Source organism: Phaenicophaeus curvirostris, chromosome 11 (assembly GCF_032191515.1).
Source record: "Phaenicophaeus curvirostris isolate KB17595 chromosome 11, BPBGC_Pcur_1.0, whole genome shotgun sequence".
In the NCBI taxonomy this organism is placed as follows: Eukaryota; Metazoa; Chordata; class Aves; order Cuculiformes; family Cuculidae; genus Phaenicophaeus; species Phaenicophaeus curvirostris.
Window position 1 is genome coordinate 21,771,841 of NC_091402.1, and position 16,537 is coordinate 21,788,377.

The 16,537-nt window shown below is 52.6% G+C and overlaps 1 protein-coding gene across 1 annotated transcript in view; it reads right to left on the bottom strand.

Annotated features, from left to right (window-relative positions):
• Positions 1 to 16,537, bottom strand: part of CACNA2D2 (calcium voltage-gated channel auxiliary subunit alpha2delta 2) — a 190,250-nt gene that overhangs the window by 66,160 nt on the left and 107,553 nt on the right. The window lies entirely within an intron of this gene.

Here is a 16,537-nt window from a genome sequence, read left to right on the forward strand (position 1 = left end):
ATGCTTGTACTCTCTCTGCCCACCCACTTCTCAAAATAGGGGCATTTTTCTGGAGTAAAAACTTCAGGGAATGGGGAAGGTTGAGATTTTTTTTTACGTTTCACGTCCCCTTTATTTAAAAAACCCCTGCTTTATGCAGCTGTCAGAAACCAAAATGAGAATTTAGTATATTTTTTTAGCAGTCTTTGAAATAGGGATGCTATGTGGGATCAATTTTTTATGGCAGTAAAGCAAAGGGGGAAAATAGCAGCAATTTTCTCTTTTGAACATGGCCTATTTAATGGCATGGATGTCACGGTGCAGCTTTATCCAGAGAGAGGGAGAAAAAGCCACAAAATGGTACTGTGGTCAATCAAAGACTTCTACACTACAATCTGCTTCTCCATCTCGGCTACAGCCAGCTGAGATTTCCATCACTCCTCCTCTTAGCCTTTCTTCCTGGCTCTCCCCTCTCCACAGCCCTGACAGAAGTTAAAATCAAGCCCTGAGTGCCCAGATCCGACTGCCTCTCCGTGGAAAACGCCGGCACGGCCACTCCTCTGGAATCACAGACTGATGCAGCACGTCAGAAACACGCTGGCAGCACACAGGGAGCTGGGAGATGCTGCTGCTCTGTCGCTGCTGTGTGAGAGCGTGCGAGCCAGGACACCCATTTCATTCCAGCGCCAGCAAACCTGCATCAGCTGTACCTAATCCAGATTTGCACAAGTCCAGGCTGGGTGGAGAATGGGTTGGGAGCAGCCCGGAGGAGAAGGACTTGGGGTGCTGGGGGAGAAGCTCAACATGAGCCGATAATGTGTGCTCACAGCCCAGAAACCACACGTGTCCTGGGCTGCGTCCAAAGCTGTGGGACCAGCAGAGAGGGAGAGGATTCTGCTCCTCGGCTCTGCTCTGGTGAGACCCACCTGGAGCCCTGCATCCAGTTCTGGAGTCTCCAGCACAGGGAGGACACGGAGCTGTTGGAGCGAGTCCAGAGGAGGCCGCGGAGATGATCCAAAAGCTGGAGCCCCTCCCGTATGAAGACAGGCTGAGATTTTGCCATCAATTTTGACTAGAACACATGCAGAACTGCATTTCTTCTCAATTTCACCAAAGCTACGATGTCTTTCAGGCCCAGGCTCCAGTACGTAGCACCCAGCCGGGATCCAGCCCAGAAAAGGCTGGGCACAAACGGTGCTGGAAAGGAGTGGGAATGCCCCTTGTTTTGATTCTTGCAGCCTTAACAATTAGACACAAACTGAAGGCTTGGAGCCAAGTTTCAGATCCCAGCTTCCCTGAGGCCTGGGAGCGCTGGGGTCTGGGATTTGGTTTCAGAGCCAGAGCCAGTTTAATTCTCATCATTAACAACATGAGGAGGGACTTTACCCGGACCCGGACTGATCCCTGCTGTAATTAGCTGCAAACAAGGAGAATGCACAGACCTCTGGCTTTGAACACAACTGACCTTCAAATATCAAACATCTCTGCATCCCGTGTTCTGCTCTTGATGCTGGGGCTGCAGTTGGAAGCAGGGATGTTGGGACAGCGGCTGCAGAGAAGCCAGGTCCTCCCAGGGACCTCAGCCCTTGTTCTTCCCATGCGTAGCTACGGTGATGTTTTCCACCAGAGAGCTGAGCCCCGGGCAATGATGTTGCCACACACCACGAGGGAGCTCTGTGCTTTTTCTATCTTTCTATTGGTCACTGTCAGCTTCACTTGACCCATGAGGACACTGAGCACAGAGAGGTTAAGTTATTTGTCTGAACCTAGACAGCAAGTCAAAGGCAAAATAAGAGAGAGCAGCCGGACCCCACTCGGTACACAAATCCCACAGCCAGAACAGGCCCTGCCTTGTGTTAAGGGTTAAAAAGAATAAAAAGTAGAGATGGAGATAAGAGAACAGGCGGAAACATCCCTGTGGGGGAAGGCAAAGCACAGTGTCAAGGACGGATGCAGCCCAGCTCCTAGCAGGCACGTCCACCAAAGCTCCGGGATGGGGATAGAGAAGCAATGAGGCTCCAGCTGTGAAGCAGGAGCAGAGAAGCACAAGCCCATGTAACTGCGCTTACGGACAGATGTCATCTGGGATGGGCACTCGGCACTGCCTGCTGCCCTCCTGCAGCCTGGGTGCCCTCTGCCACCCCAGCCCTGCGCTCCTGCCCGCTGTCCCCCACAAAGGAGCCACCCCAGCTCACCGCAGGGACCAGCATCCCACTGGCAGTGCCACGAGCACCACTGCAGGGCGACCCTGGGGCCACTGTAGCTGCCTTGCTCTGCAAAAGGCTTCTCCGTCTCCAAGGGCACGGGAAGGACACAGGGCCTGCTGGGCTCTTGCTGCAGCAGAGAAGATGTGAAGGGTGTCACAGTGACCGTAGAGAGAGAGGCTGACCCAAGGAGAGGCTCCTGGAGTGGGTGAGCAAGCAAGACTCCAAAAATGCATGTGCATCCCAGGTGCCACCCCTGCTGCTGCCCACACGACCTGTGAGACCCCCAGGCACAGCTGCCACCCAGCCTCAGTTTCCCTGCTCTGGGGCACAGCGGGCACTGCAGAGGGAAGCTGAGGGTCACAACAGCACTCGGTACCCTCCAAATGAAGGGCAAAGAGACAGCAACGATGCAGGGAGGAGCACAACCCGGTGACGTCTCTGCTAGGGGTAGGCGCTCCACCAAGCTGCCGCTATCAGAGCTGCTCGCACAGCTTCCCATCTAAAATCCTCATCTAAAGAAGCCCCGAGCGGCTCCGGCAGCAGCACAGCCCAGCTAGCAGAGCAAACAGCCCGATGCCAGCGGAGTCACACGGGCGCTGGAGCTGTCTCGCCCCAAGCCCACCACGCTGATGTTTGCCAAGTGTTGTTTGCAGAGGCAAGTGCTCACCTCCATCTGTGGCTCTGCTCTGCTGCAGGAGAACGGGCTTGCAAATCATTTACGTTAACTGGCTCGCGGCTCCTAGTAACTGCTTTTGTGCATCTTAAACCTTCTTCTCAGTGTTCGCCGTAGCACGTGGGGAGGACTGAAGGGGAGCAGCGCTCTCCCAGACTTGCTGCCGTGACCTGAAGCACCACGGCCTCAGCACAGGCGTGCGGTGGGGACGAACAGGGGAGATGGGGCAGGGGGAAGGCAGCCGGCTATGAGAGCAGCACGATGGGCAACAGGGCAGGAGCAGGGCAAGAGCAGCCCCAGGGATGGGCAGCCGGGCTGTGGGAGGCAGGTGCTGCTGCTGCTCGGGATCGTGCTGCAGCCCTGCGAGCCCGCTGCTGGCACCAAGGTCACAGCACGGAGGGCACCCGCACAGCAGCACCCAGAGAGCCCCTGGATCTCCCCAGCGTATCGCGACGCAGATGAGGTGGCTGAGGACCACAAGCCTGTTCCAAGTGCCTAGGGAGCTAAAACATGCACAACAGGAAACGCTGCCAGGCACCTTTTACCCCAGCTGCCAGGCTTTACCCCACAGGCTAAATGCCCCACACGCTGGGAGCTCCCAAGTAGTGCTGCATGTACACGGGTGTGCTCGCCAGCCCTGCCTGCTCTGCGTGCCACCCATAGAATCACAGAGATTGGAAAAGCCCTCTCAGCTCATCCAGTCCAACCTTCAGCCCAACACTGCCGTGCCTGCTGAACCACGTCCCCAAGTGCCCTGTCCACATGCTTTTTGAACCAGGGATGGAGGCTCCACCACTGCCCTAGGCAGCCTCTGCCAGGGCTTCACCACTTTTTCAGTAAAGAAATTTCTCCTAATATTCAACCTAAACCTTCCCTGGTGCAACTTGAGGCCGTTTCCTCTCATTCTATCACTTGTTACTTGGAATGGGGGAGAACAGAGCAGGGACAGCTGCTGGCACAGGGGACTCCATCCCCCCAACCAAAACACCTCCTCCCCAGGGACAAGATCCAGCAACAGCCACACTGGTAAAGCTCACAGGAGCCTCCCAGGACACAGCCCTGACGTCAGGCTGGTGGCCGTGGCCAGAAGTCATTAGTAGGAAGGCAACAGTGACCACCACCCTGGGTGCTGGTGACACCCATTACCTGCCGAGAGCCGCATCCTGCTCCTCCCATAGCACTGAGCCTTGGAAGCAATTAGCAATTCCAAACTACAAAACATTGTGCCGGTGGGATAATAAACTCCAACATCTGTCAGAAGTGCTAATGCCTATCAAATTGCCAAGAAAAACGTTTTTCTTCTCATTCAATTCACATCTAAATTGAAAACAACCCAGAAAGTATCCAGTGGCACTGGCTCACCATCCATCTCTGCAAGCACACAAGCTGTTTGCCAGTGAAGGGAAAGCATCCCGGCCATGCGGCGATCACTCACTCAAATTAACAAATCATTTTATTTAGATATGAAAAGAAGCTGTAATTGACTGATGGTACGGTCCCATATGGCATCAGACACTAGAAAAGAGGAAAATAGTGCAGTCACCCCTTTGGAGCATGCACTCGTTGCAGCTTCGGTAGAGGAATAAGCTGGGGGAACGGCTGGGCTGTTGTGCAGGGAGGGCACGGATGCTCAGTCCCCTCCGCACCAAAACCACGGCCAAGACACAGGGAAAGGTGATTCCTGGTGCCACTTCACCAGGAAAAAACACTTGCAGATCAAGAATGAGGTGACGATGTGTGGTGTTCTGAACAGCCCCCCCCCAGAACGTCCTCTTGAGCTGCAGGGTGGCTGCTGCTGGTTCACTGGGGACAGCTGCCCCAGAGCAGTGCGTGCCAGGGTTTGGGACAGCTGCCACACCTGGTAAGATTTGTAAAAGCCTTTTCTCTTCAAGACTGCTGCCCAAGATCTACTTCCCCCTCGCTCACACCAACCCTCACAGCACATCGGGTTGTGCAATGCTCAATGCCCCCCTCTGCCACCCCAGCCCCAGGGCTCTCTGCTCCCTGGGCATGGGCTGTATTCGCAGCACAGGGAATGAAGAGCTGCCAAAACCCCAAAATCAAGTGTTGCTTCTGCCAAAAATCCCCGTGGGACTCTGCAGGCCAAGGAGGAATCCCACCTTCGTGCTCCACAACACACCGAAAGCCACAAATACCATTATAGCTCAAACATAATGCAATGCTTGCACATAGAACCTTCCAAACTGAGAGATGGTTTGCTGACAATATGTCCCAATTAGAACTAAATAGCAAAGAGAAGCTGATTGAGAGCCGTTCACCTTTATTCGTGTTGGCAGCAACAGTTTTGCCAACCACGCACAATGCCTGGTGAGATTTCTCTCCTTGCCCAAAATGTCCAAATTGTTCTGACTGCGCGGTCGGAAGGATTTCATCAAGAGAGGAGAGCTGCCTCCGGACCCTGCCAGCCCCGGCACGGCCGCGGGTGCTGCAGCCTCGCCTGACCCTGCAGCTCCGCGGCACCATGGATGGAGAGCCCTCAGACCGCTTTTATGGCAGGTTTATGGGCAGCAAGGCATGGCAGCATGGAGAGGAAAAAAACCACAGAGAACATACAGAGCCTTGCCCAGCCCCAGGATTTCTGAGGGTTCAAAGTCAAGCTATGAGCACACTCCCACAAGGAACCCGCAGCCCCAGTCTCGGGTTTGCTCCAGGACGCTCTGCCCACGCTTCAGCAGAACGGCTGCATCTCCCCAGTGCTCGCTCGCTTAGAAACCCTGGAGATTAATGACCAGAAGAAGGACTCTATCTCGGAGATAAAAGCATTATGTTAAAAGCATGACAGCAATTATGTTACTATTAGTCACAAAACACTGCACACTTGGAGAGTTTTTAAGTTGGGCTCCTTATTTATTTGCTTTGCTTTCCCCGTCCCTGCACAGCGTGGGTATTCCTGCTCCCCCTGGAACAGCAGCAGCGGCACAGCAGCAGGGACAGCCTGGTGAGCACCGAGCAGGGTGTCAGGGAACACGGCTCCAGGCCCAGAGCTGCTCCAGAGTGCCAAGGTGGTATTTTCGTGGAAGTGTTTGTCCTACCTCCAAAACACGGCTCCTCACTGGCAACAGCCAACTCAGAGCCTGGCACTGCTTATGGATGTGAGGGTCGTTTCTGCTCGTGTGTGTCACTCAGCCTTTAATCCGCTGTTTTACTCTGCAGCCGCTTGGTACCTGACATCCTTTGCGGCTCTTTGCACGTGATTCATTCTCGGCCTCGACGACAGCCCAGGAACACCAGGCATCTCTGCCGGGTTGTTCTCAGCCTCCTTTCCCAGGCTGCGTATGAAGACACCGAACAGCTCTGAGCCCACAGGGAATTCAACAGCACCGAGAAAACTTACACCGTACCTCTTAATCTCTCATTTACCCAATTATCCATCCTTCTTATTCCAAAGCCGGTTAATTCTTTAAAAGCCTATGCTGAGGGGCTGTAGCAAAGCACTCTCAACAATCCAAGCAGGAATACGTCACCCAAAGTATCCATCTTCCCCCACGTACAAATACTGAGCAAACCTCTCTTTGCCGTAGCCCACTCGCACGTGGGTCTGCTGATGTGTCCTCCTGCCCCATGCAGGTGGGGACATCGCTCCCCTGGTGTCCCCAACCCTGCTCCAAGGCAGAGACGCTTCCAGCACAGACACCCATCACCAGCAATGCAGAAAATTCCCAACAGAAAGGAAGGGAAAGTGACCCAGAGTCTCCAACAATCAGGTTTTGGGGAGCTGCCACTGTGAGCCCCCTGAGTCTGGTGAACAACCCCATCTGAGAGCAAGAGGGGTGAGACAGCAGCAAAGCAACCGTCCCGTCCCCGCCCCGTGGCAGGTAGGGGCTGCAGGCGCCTCTGCAAGGATTTACTGTGGGCACGTTTGCTCTTTGTTAGCAATCTCCAAGGTGACGGTGACTTTAAGCGAAAGCTGCCTCGGGTCTCACCGCAGACCCAGGGGTCAGGGCAGAAAGCAGGCCCTCTGGGAGTCAGCCCCAAACGCCTGCGACCGCGCTGCCGGGCTCATCTCGCTGCTCGCTCTTCTGTGCCAGCTAATTACGGGATTGTCAGGGACACTGATGCATGCCCCACTCACGGCAATTCAATTGTCCTCTCTGCTCCCTACACCTTATCAATATCTATGCAGCTATATTTTCCCCGAAACCTCACAGAGGTGCAAATAGCTGCCTACAGGAGATGGATTTTGCTCCCGGCATGCCGCGCAGGCAAAGAGCACAGCCAAAAAGCCACTCTTGGTGGGAGCCATCTAAGAGCTCTCCTTCTGTTTTGGGGGCTGTGGCAGAGACATGAAAGATAGAAAAAGGCACTTCAGGGAGAGCAGGAGGAAAGCCAAAGGCAAAGAGCAGAAGGCGTTGGCAAGGGGATATTTTGAAGCAAAGAAGTCCATTTGTAAAGACAGAAGGGAGAAAAACGCCTCTGCAGCAGCCCAGCAGGAGAGCGACTCTGAGGGTGATGGCTTGGAGATGTGGGAGAAGCATGGGAAGGGCACGGGGGAAACATCCAACATGGGCAGCTGAAAGGGGACATGGACAAGCAGGCGGTACCTGAAGATAAACCTCAGTAAGAGAAGGTGGTGGTGAAAACCATCTATGACCAGAGGTTGTGACTGTGCTGTAGAGCCTGAAGGAAGAGGCAGAAACAAAAACAGCAGCAAGAAAAACAAATCCAATTGCATGGGCACTGGAGAAGGCAGGCAAGCTGCTGGAGAGGAGAGGCTTTCAGTCATAGAGGGAGAGAGACCCACCTTTGCCTGCCCAGAGCAGCAACCATCACCCACACCCCCCTGGGGAAGTGATGTGGCTCAGACGGTGCCAGGTGGCACGTCCCCAAGGTTCCAGTGCTCAGAGCCCCAGGGCTCAGCAGCGCGGCACCGCAAACCAAGTCCTTGCAGCATCTCACCTGCTTCCCAGCCACCAGGGTGGCAAAGTCCCAGAGCTCTATCTCTGCAAAGACGAGCTATAAAGACACCTCTCCATAACCGCGTGTGTCCAGCACACGCCACTTGCACCTGTAAAGCCTAGTGTGAAAGTCTTTAAGCAGCACTCCAGGTATCATTAGAGATCACCGCCACATCAAAATTGCCCTTAGCCACCAGAGTGCAGCGCGAGGTCAGGACCGTACGTGAACTTCACTGAAGTTCAGCGCTGAGTGTGACACATCAACACATCTGATGTGTTTTCAGGGCGACACTTGGGCTGCAGGGAGATTTCACAACCCTCCCTAAAGAACTCCCTATTTTGGAAGCGCGCAGTCGCTGTTTCAGCAGCACGACTCGCAGCATGCTAAGCGCATCCCGTAAGAACATAAACCCAGAGCTTCTCATTTTGCATAATTCTTCCCAGAACTCAAACGCCTGGAAAGTCTTTACATGAAATACATATGAAAGAGGAGCAAGAAGTCACCTAAGAAACATTTTTAATTTATGAACTGTCAGACAAAAATGTTGCAGAATTAAAAGATAAGGAGGTTTAGAAGATAAAGGGCTCTGCACCTGACACCTTCCGCAGCCTGGAAATATCCATGAGATTCCTTTCCGAAAGAGAGATTTTTCCCACCACGCCAGAAGGTGGGAGCGATGGGTTGGGAGGCACAGACAGATGTGCTCCAGGCCAGAAGACAGATGTGCTCCCAGACAGAAGTATGGCAGGAGTTTACAACTGCAGCACTTATTTAAAAGGCAGCACTGCATTATCCCTCGAGGGAAAAAAGCATTGAAATAGTTTAAGAAAAGAAAACAGGATGATTAATTAAACTTGCTATTTCTAGAAAGGACCTGCTGGAGCAGATGTGCTCCAGTCCTTCCCCGGGGATGGTTTACAAATACGGAGCCCTGTGGCGTTTCGTTCCTCAAAGCTTCGTGCCATTCCTGATGACGACAGTGGCTGTACGGTCACTTTTCTACTGAAGTTGCTGACCAGCGGGTGGTTCTGCATGGAAGGGCCCTGCACCATCTCATAGAGAGGATCACCCTGAGAGACTCGAGGTTCCAGGCTGCTGCTGGGAAGGGCTAGGTCAGCAGCCACCTTCCTTTCAACTGAGAGCAGCCAAGGAGCTTCTTGGTTCCAGCACAAGAGAGGCTCTTGTGGAGCAGGAGAAGCTTCAAAAGCATTTTAGGGAGGAACAATCCCCCAGTGGGGTGCAGGCTGCAAAAGCAGTGCTGGCACCAAACCCTGAGGCAGGCCAGTGCGGAACAACCCTCCTCTTCATCCTCGCTGCAGAGCTGTACGGGAACAATAGAATCATAGAGGGTGGAAAAGACCTCTAAGCTCATCCAGTCCAACCACCAATCCAACCCCACCGTGCCTGCTAAACCATGCCCTGAAGTTACCCATCGACACACTTTTTGAACACCTCCAGGGAAGGAGAAGCCACCACTGCCCTGGGCAGCCTCTTCCAATGTCAGGGCTTCAAGAGGCAGCAACCACAGCAGTAACAAAACTAGCAAGCTGAAAATCTATTCAAAATCTCCAAACCAACAAAACCCCTCAGTGCATGTTTCCTGCTCGAGGCCACCCTTTCTGGGCTCCTGCAGCGATGGGGACATGGTCCTTTGGAAGTGGCACGTGTGGCAGCAGTTCTAAACCAATACTGTACAAATTGTCACTTAAGTGGGATTACTGCTGCCTCCTCCAGCAGTGACTCTGCCCCCCTCTCTCCCTCCCCTTCCCTCTGCTGCAGAAGTCGAGGGGGGGAGAATGACAGATGCAATATTTTACAAAATGAGATAATTATATAGCAGCCACATGGGGAGATTAGATTAGCAAGAGATTTCAATGCAAGGATATTTAATAAGAACAAGACACAGGTACGTGGAAACGCAGACAGCAAAAGGTCATCATCATCATCACCACAGTGAGATTATGAAACAAAACGCTTATGACCTACACGGGCTTTGACGCTCGCAGCGGTAATTCTATTGTTATTGCCACGCAAATAGGATTATTCTGAACAGGAGATGTGTAGCTGCACGCAGCCGAGAGGAATTAGAAAAATCACACTACCCTGACTACAGCAAAGTAATTCAGATGCAGGGCAGAATCTCATTCCTATTTCCAGCCCGCCCAGCCGCCCTGTAAGAATTGCAAGCTGTGTTCCCACGCCAAATACCCCAGAAACAGCCAAGGGCTTGGGACTGAAGCCTGTTTGCTGCTCTTACAGCAGCACAAGCCCTCACCGCAGCAGGACAAGAGGGTCTGCACCCACGGGCAGCCTTGGCTGACCCCTACACCCCACTTTCTGCCTGGGGCCAGAGCATCCCCATGAGGACACGTGCTCCACCACCAGCACGGCGAGTCCTTGCGTAGGCAAGCCCTTCATTTGTCAATGTCTCCACCTTTGTTAGACTAATGCAAATCCATCTGTATGGATTACTATCATATGTCTGTTGAAAAATTCCCTCCGTGTTATCTTACGAGTGAGGGGGGAGCAGGGAGGGGGCCGGACGAGTCAGTCCCGGCAGCGCGGCGGAGCTGACACGACAGCCGAACCGCTCAGAGGGATCTGATACAGACACCGAGATGTATCACACAGATGAAGTGATAATTTCACAGCGATTAAGCCGCGCTCTGTAGGAGCCTTCATTAAAGTCTGCCGGGGAGAGGAAGCGAGCCCTCTTTATTTATTTATTTTATTCTTAAAAAAGCACACCAACTCTCCGGGCACGTTCCCAGGTTTATAGTAAAGAGAGACCTTCTCCACAGGAACATCTCAGGCCCTTTGCCGGTCCCTGACTGTTCTCAGACTGTAAGTACTGTGCTCAGTTTACCGAGTCCTCCGCATAGGAAGGACACGGGTCTGTTAGAATGGGTCCAGAGGAGGCCACGGAGATGATCTGAGAACCTCCCATATGAGGGCTGTTCAGCCTGGACAAGAAAGCCTCTGGGGAGACCTTAAAGCAGCTTCTGGATGGAAAGGGGCTTCAGGAAAGCTGAGGAGGGGCTCTTGATCAGGGAGTGCAGGGAAAGGATGAGGGAGAACGACTTGAAGCTGAAAACGGGGAGATCAAGATGAGGTATCAGTAAGAAATATTTTCCTGTGAGGGTGGGGAAGCCCTGGTCCAGGTTGCCCAGAGCAGTGGTGGCTGCCCCATCCCTGGAGGTGTTCAAGGCCAGGCTGGATGGGACTTTGAGCAACTGGAGAAGGTGGGAGGTGTCCCTGCCCATGGCAAGGGATGTGGAACAGGACTGGCTTTAAGGTCCCTACCAACCCAAACCATTCTATTCTACGAGTCTACAAGACTCAAGCCTGCTGCAGATGCTGAGCTGTGGTCTGGACAAGCTGGTAAGAGTAAGGCCCTGCCAAGCAGTCAGGTACAGGTCTAGGGAGCCTCCCCTTGGAGCCACAGGCACCATGAGGAGGGAGCCGTCTGGACCAAGATGCTAAACCTTGGACCGATATGCTGACCATCTGGCCAAGATGCAGATGCAGAACTCAGATCCCATTCGCTCTGCTGTGAGTCCTCAGGCATAAAACCTAATTATTTGCTTGCAGCTAGAAGTTTTACTTATGCTGCCCACGCTGTGCTATCCTGGATATAAAAGACTAATTCTTGGTAGCTGCTTAAAACCAGGCAGAAATAACCCGCCTGCGTGACGCTGCTGCTCACCAGTGCTGTCTCAGCAAGCTTCACCCTGGGAAAATGTCACTGCTTGATTGACACCACAGAAACACCCACTGCAACATGCTTGAAACAAAAACATCTGCACTGACTTGTACAGCACAAGTCAGAGAGCCGCGTCCCTCCTCCCCTCAGTAAGCACGGAGAGCAGGGCTCACACCCAGGTCCCTCAGCACAGACCTGTGGGGACAGCCTGCAGCTCATGACTGGGGAACGAGCTTCTGATAAATCCAACAGCTCCTCACAGCTGAAAGAGGGGAGACTGAGATGAAATCTTAGGTAGAAATGTTTTGCTGTGAGGCTGGGGAGGCCCTGGCCCAGGTTGCCCAGAGCAGGGGTGGCTGCCCCATCCCTGGAGGGGTTCAAGGCCAGGCTGGATGGGGCTTGGAGCCCCTGATCCAGTGGGAGGTGTCCCTGCCCATGGCAGGGGTGGGACTGGATGGGCTTTGAGGTTCCTTCCAACTCAAACCATTCTATGAAATCCAGCAGCAAGAACTAATTACAGCCCATCCTCTACAAGCGAGCAAAACCCCCTGTAGCCTGAAACGCCCAGGATTTTTCCTTGCAGCCTCCTGAAAGGGAAGAGGTTGACAAGCGCAGGATTCTACTAATGGCTGTGGTAAAACACCCGCCTGTTCGCAGAAGCGCTTTGATACTCTTACCAGATGAATGCCAGCCAGCAGAATGATTAAAAATGCTAAGGCTGGCAAAACGTAGGAAGCTTTGAAGAGCATGTATCAGAACAGCTTCCACCGCCCCGACACCGCCTCGGGCTCTGCAAATCCATTTCTCCTTACAATTGTGTTGAAGTACTAGTTTATCTCCCTTGTTAAGTAACCTGTATCAAAACAATCAGAGGAATATTTTTTTGAAGTTTCTGGTGACCCAGTTCAAAGCAACAATGTGAAATTTATTCGTCCAAGCCAGGGACACGATGTGGGGAGGCAACGCTTCTCATCTACATAGGAACCTATAAATATCTTCATGCAAACCACAGCCAGGCTCTCGTTAATGCCAACACGACCTGAAAATAATGTTAAATACCAAAGGGAAAGGGAAATTCAATTACTCTCATTCGATGCAGAGCAGGAGAGTGCCCTTTAGCAGTGTAGTGGTTTATGAACTGCGAGCAGCGGCGAGGTGATGGGGACGGCAGAGGGACCGCATCTCGCTGAGCTGGGACGGGGTGCCCAAGGGGCCAGCGTGCCGCAGGGACCCTCCAGCTGGGATTCGCCCAGGCTTAGCGCTGCAGAGGTGTCAAATAATCATCTCAACCTTTTGAAGATAAGAGTGCCTACGAGCAATCACACATTGCTATCCCCAGCTCCTCTGGAGGCTTTACTCCTCTCACCAGGATGCCAGCTGCGTTTGGAGCCCCACTGCTCCCTGCAAAGCCCTCCAGGTTAACGGGAGCCGGCAGTGTGTGGCGAGGAGGGCTCACGCTCATGAATGATTTGTTGTTAGTAATAGTGGATGTGTGTTAAGTCTCCCCCAGCCCCCACTCTGAGAGTTCACACGGTGGATTTACAGCCATCACCAAACTGTCGGCGATGCCAAACAACCAAGTTGAGCACCGTGCTCCGTCCTCTCCAGAGCTGCCCTTCCCGAGTGGGACAGGGGCCACCAGTGCTATTACAAACACCAGAAACTGTGACCTAACTGAAAGCATAGAATCATGGACTGGTTTGGGTTGGAAAGGACCTAGAAACCCATCCAGTTCCAATCCCCTTGTCATGGGCAGGGACATCTCCCACTGCATCAGGTTGCTCCAAGCCCCATCCAACCTGGCCTTGAACACCTCCAGGTGACGGGGCAGCCAAGTTACTGTGCTTTTGAGGTGCTCTCATCTGGACCTGCTACTGAACAGCCTCATTGGTGGCTGTGGACCTGGCAGGCGAAGGGTTGGGCTTCACATCCCTCATGCTGGCCAGCCATCCATGAGCTCCACAAGCAGGAGAGGAACAGCCCCCCTGCAGCCTTTATCACAGACCACGTCTCATATCCTCTCCTCTCTCAGCCCCTGCAAGCCATCCTACTCAATTCAGGGAACAAGTCAAAGGTGCTGTGCCTTCATCCTACCTTCAAGATGCTCTGTTTGCTTTTTCAAGGCAGATATTATGTAGCAGCACAATACAATCAGGAAAAGCAGTGGAAGAACGGCACCAGAGCCATAACCGCTTGCGATAAGAGAGGAGCATGCAGCGCAACGAACATCTCTTTCCCATTAAACCTTTCTGAATGACTCTCATTTCCAATCTTGATGCACCCTATGGAAAAATATGATAGGTTGTTCCTCATCTCTCTAATGTACTTTAAATAGATGATGCTCCAGATGGTATTGACATTGCTAAACAAATTGTGAAACCCACATGCCAAAAATACTGTGGGTAAACATACTAAACCACCCTGTGCAACAAAAGAGGCTAAAAGAACTGCAATCATCATCAACTTTAAATGCTACTCACATCACGGAACAGGGACCGGGCTTCAATTTTTGTTACTTTTAACAAAAATAAGATAGTACAACACTAATCAGAGCTGAGGCTTGTAATACGCCGCAGCCAGGGTCCAGGGGAAGAGCTGCCAGCTGCACAGCCTTCCACCTGGCCATCCAAGGGATGGTGTGGCTTAGGTCAGCAAGGACAATGTCCAGGGATACTTGCTGTGCTTTGCGCCTGGCTGAAGCGCTGGTGAGAGGTAGAGCTCAGCCAACACTTCACCCTTTCCCACAACCAAACCCACTCATCAATGCAACTCAGCTTTCTTGCCCCACTGATGCTCTCAGCACAGCAACCTGGGGTAGCACGGAGAGAAGCGGGCTGCAGGGAGACTTGGCACAGAAAAGCAGGGTCCTCCCCAACACTGTTCCCCTTGCGAAGGCAGGAATTGTTAAGAAATACGGTCAACTTTAGCATAAAAAAGGGAAATTGAGTTTCAAACCACAACAGCTGCTTGTAGTTAACTCCAGAAAGAGCCACAGTACACTCTTTGCGCTGTTAATGCTTGCAATAAAACCCTCCTGGGAGCACAAATGGCACTTGGAAAATTATTGGGAAGAACAGCACTTAGCAAAATCCTTGGGGATCTACCTCCGCAAAATCCTCTGCGATGGCATTCAGACAGACGGGCAAGCCAGCATCCCTCTTCCTCGGCGTCTCCAGGAACAGGTAGCATGAATAAGGCTTTGGGCAAAAACCAGTTGCCACTAAACGCTTTCTCTGGCAGGGGATCGGGGTTTGCTCTTGCATGAAGAACTACTGCGACCTCAGGAGCAGATGCTATTAAAGCAGCTGAGCCTTTCAGATCTAAGCTCAGCTGTGTGAGCGTTGCAGTAAGCGCACGCGCAACACCGTGTGCACCCACAGCTGAGCGCAGGAGGCGAGGGCTGCACCATCACCCTTGGAGCACCCTTCCAGCATGGCTCTCCAGCACAATCCTCAGCAGAGTCTCACTAATACAGAAGGAAAAAAAGTAATGAAGAAACTTTACAACCTCTCACCCTGATTTTTTCCACCCAGAAGACTCCTAAGCGAGCAATAGCATGCACACCACAGTCACAAATAAAGCAACAGAGAGAAAAACATCCATTTAATAACAAAATCTGGAGTAGGGACCAAGAAATCAAATAAAAGTGCTAAGGAGTAGAAGGACTATAGGCTACCAGGAAGAAATCTGTTGACGGGTACAGTTGATTTGTGCTGCTGGTATGAAGAGAACACCACGCGCTATCACTTCTCCAAGCAGCCGTGTGCTGCTCCCCAAAATCAATCGAGTTGTCTCTGTGTGGGTAGAGGGACATTCAGCCCTCCAATTGCAATACAAGAGGAGACAAAGAGGATAAGAGGTTACAACCACACCATTTCCACATCACTAACGATGATTTGCATTTTAAGGGGCTGCTCTCAACCTTCACACCAGCAGTTTGAGCCCAGCAAGGGCACTGGGATTTATGCCGTACGCTGTAGCGTGGCTTGGCTGGCATTTATTATCATTGTTAGTATTAATGTGTTTTACCAGAGCTGCAGAGAGAAGTGTGGAGGAGCTTCTGGAGCACCTGAGGTGCAGTAGGACAGCCTGGGGCTGCTGGTACCCTCCTCCCACGCTGCATTCAGGGGACACGTTGGGGCTTCCAGGCTTCTCCAGCAACAGGGACAAGTCGCCCCTGCAGCAGCTCCCTCCTAGACCGCTCCTTCCCCTCATGGAAGCCGGCTGCTGGCTCAGACAGATGTCACCGCGCTATTTACGCTTGAGTCACGGAGACCAGACCAATTAATGATAGTTTAGATTTCACTTCTATAAACCATGGGCTCATCCCAGAGGGAAGAGGCCAGAGGGGTTCAGGGCTTTGCGAGGCTGGCGTCCTCCTCACCCCAGGGCGGTGTTGCTGGGCTGGAATTGGTGGGGTGCAGCTCTTTAGGGACCCCCAGAGAGGACGGAGCAGAGCAGCACAGGCCACATCCCATCACCCCATCACAGCAGCAGCAGAGCTCCAGTCTCACAGGCTTCTGGCTGCGCTACGAACTGATGAAAACTCCCTCCCCAACAGCAGCCAAGACGTGTCTGTCCCCAAGATGGGTTACACGCAGTTTATGAATCCAGCTGGTCTTTTATCCCACACTGTCAGTTAACAGCAGTAAATACAGCCCCCACGATTTCCTCCCCTTTGCCTTTCTGCCAAGTCAAGCCTGCCCTTCCTTGTGCTCTAGCCACACAAAGTCAGGATGAAAGAGGGATGCTTTTTAACCAGCATCCCTGAACCTCAGCATCACGCTGACAGAGCCCTTGGTAACCAGCCTGACAGCATGTTCCTACTGCGTCACTCCTAATTTAAACGCTCTGGATTGCGGTTGTTTCCATCTCTGAAATACCAGCTTTAATTGAGAGCAGCCCACGTGGTGTGTGCTCCCACTCCAGAGGTTTTGCTCCGAGTGGAGAGGAGAGCACAGAGGTGCAACCAGACATGGGGAAGGGATAGGATGCCCTTGGGAAAGGGCTTGTTAGCTGGTGGTATGTTTGGGACAAGAGTGTTTTAACAGGTGCCCG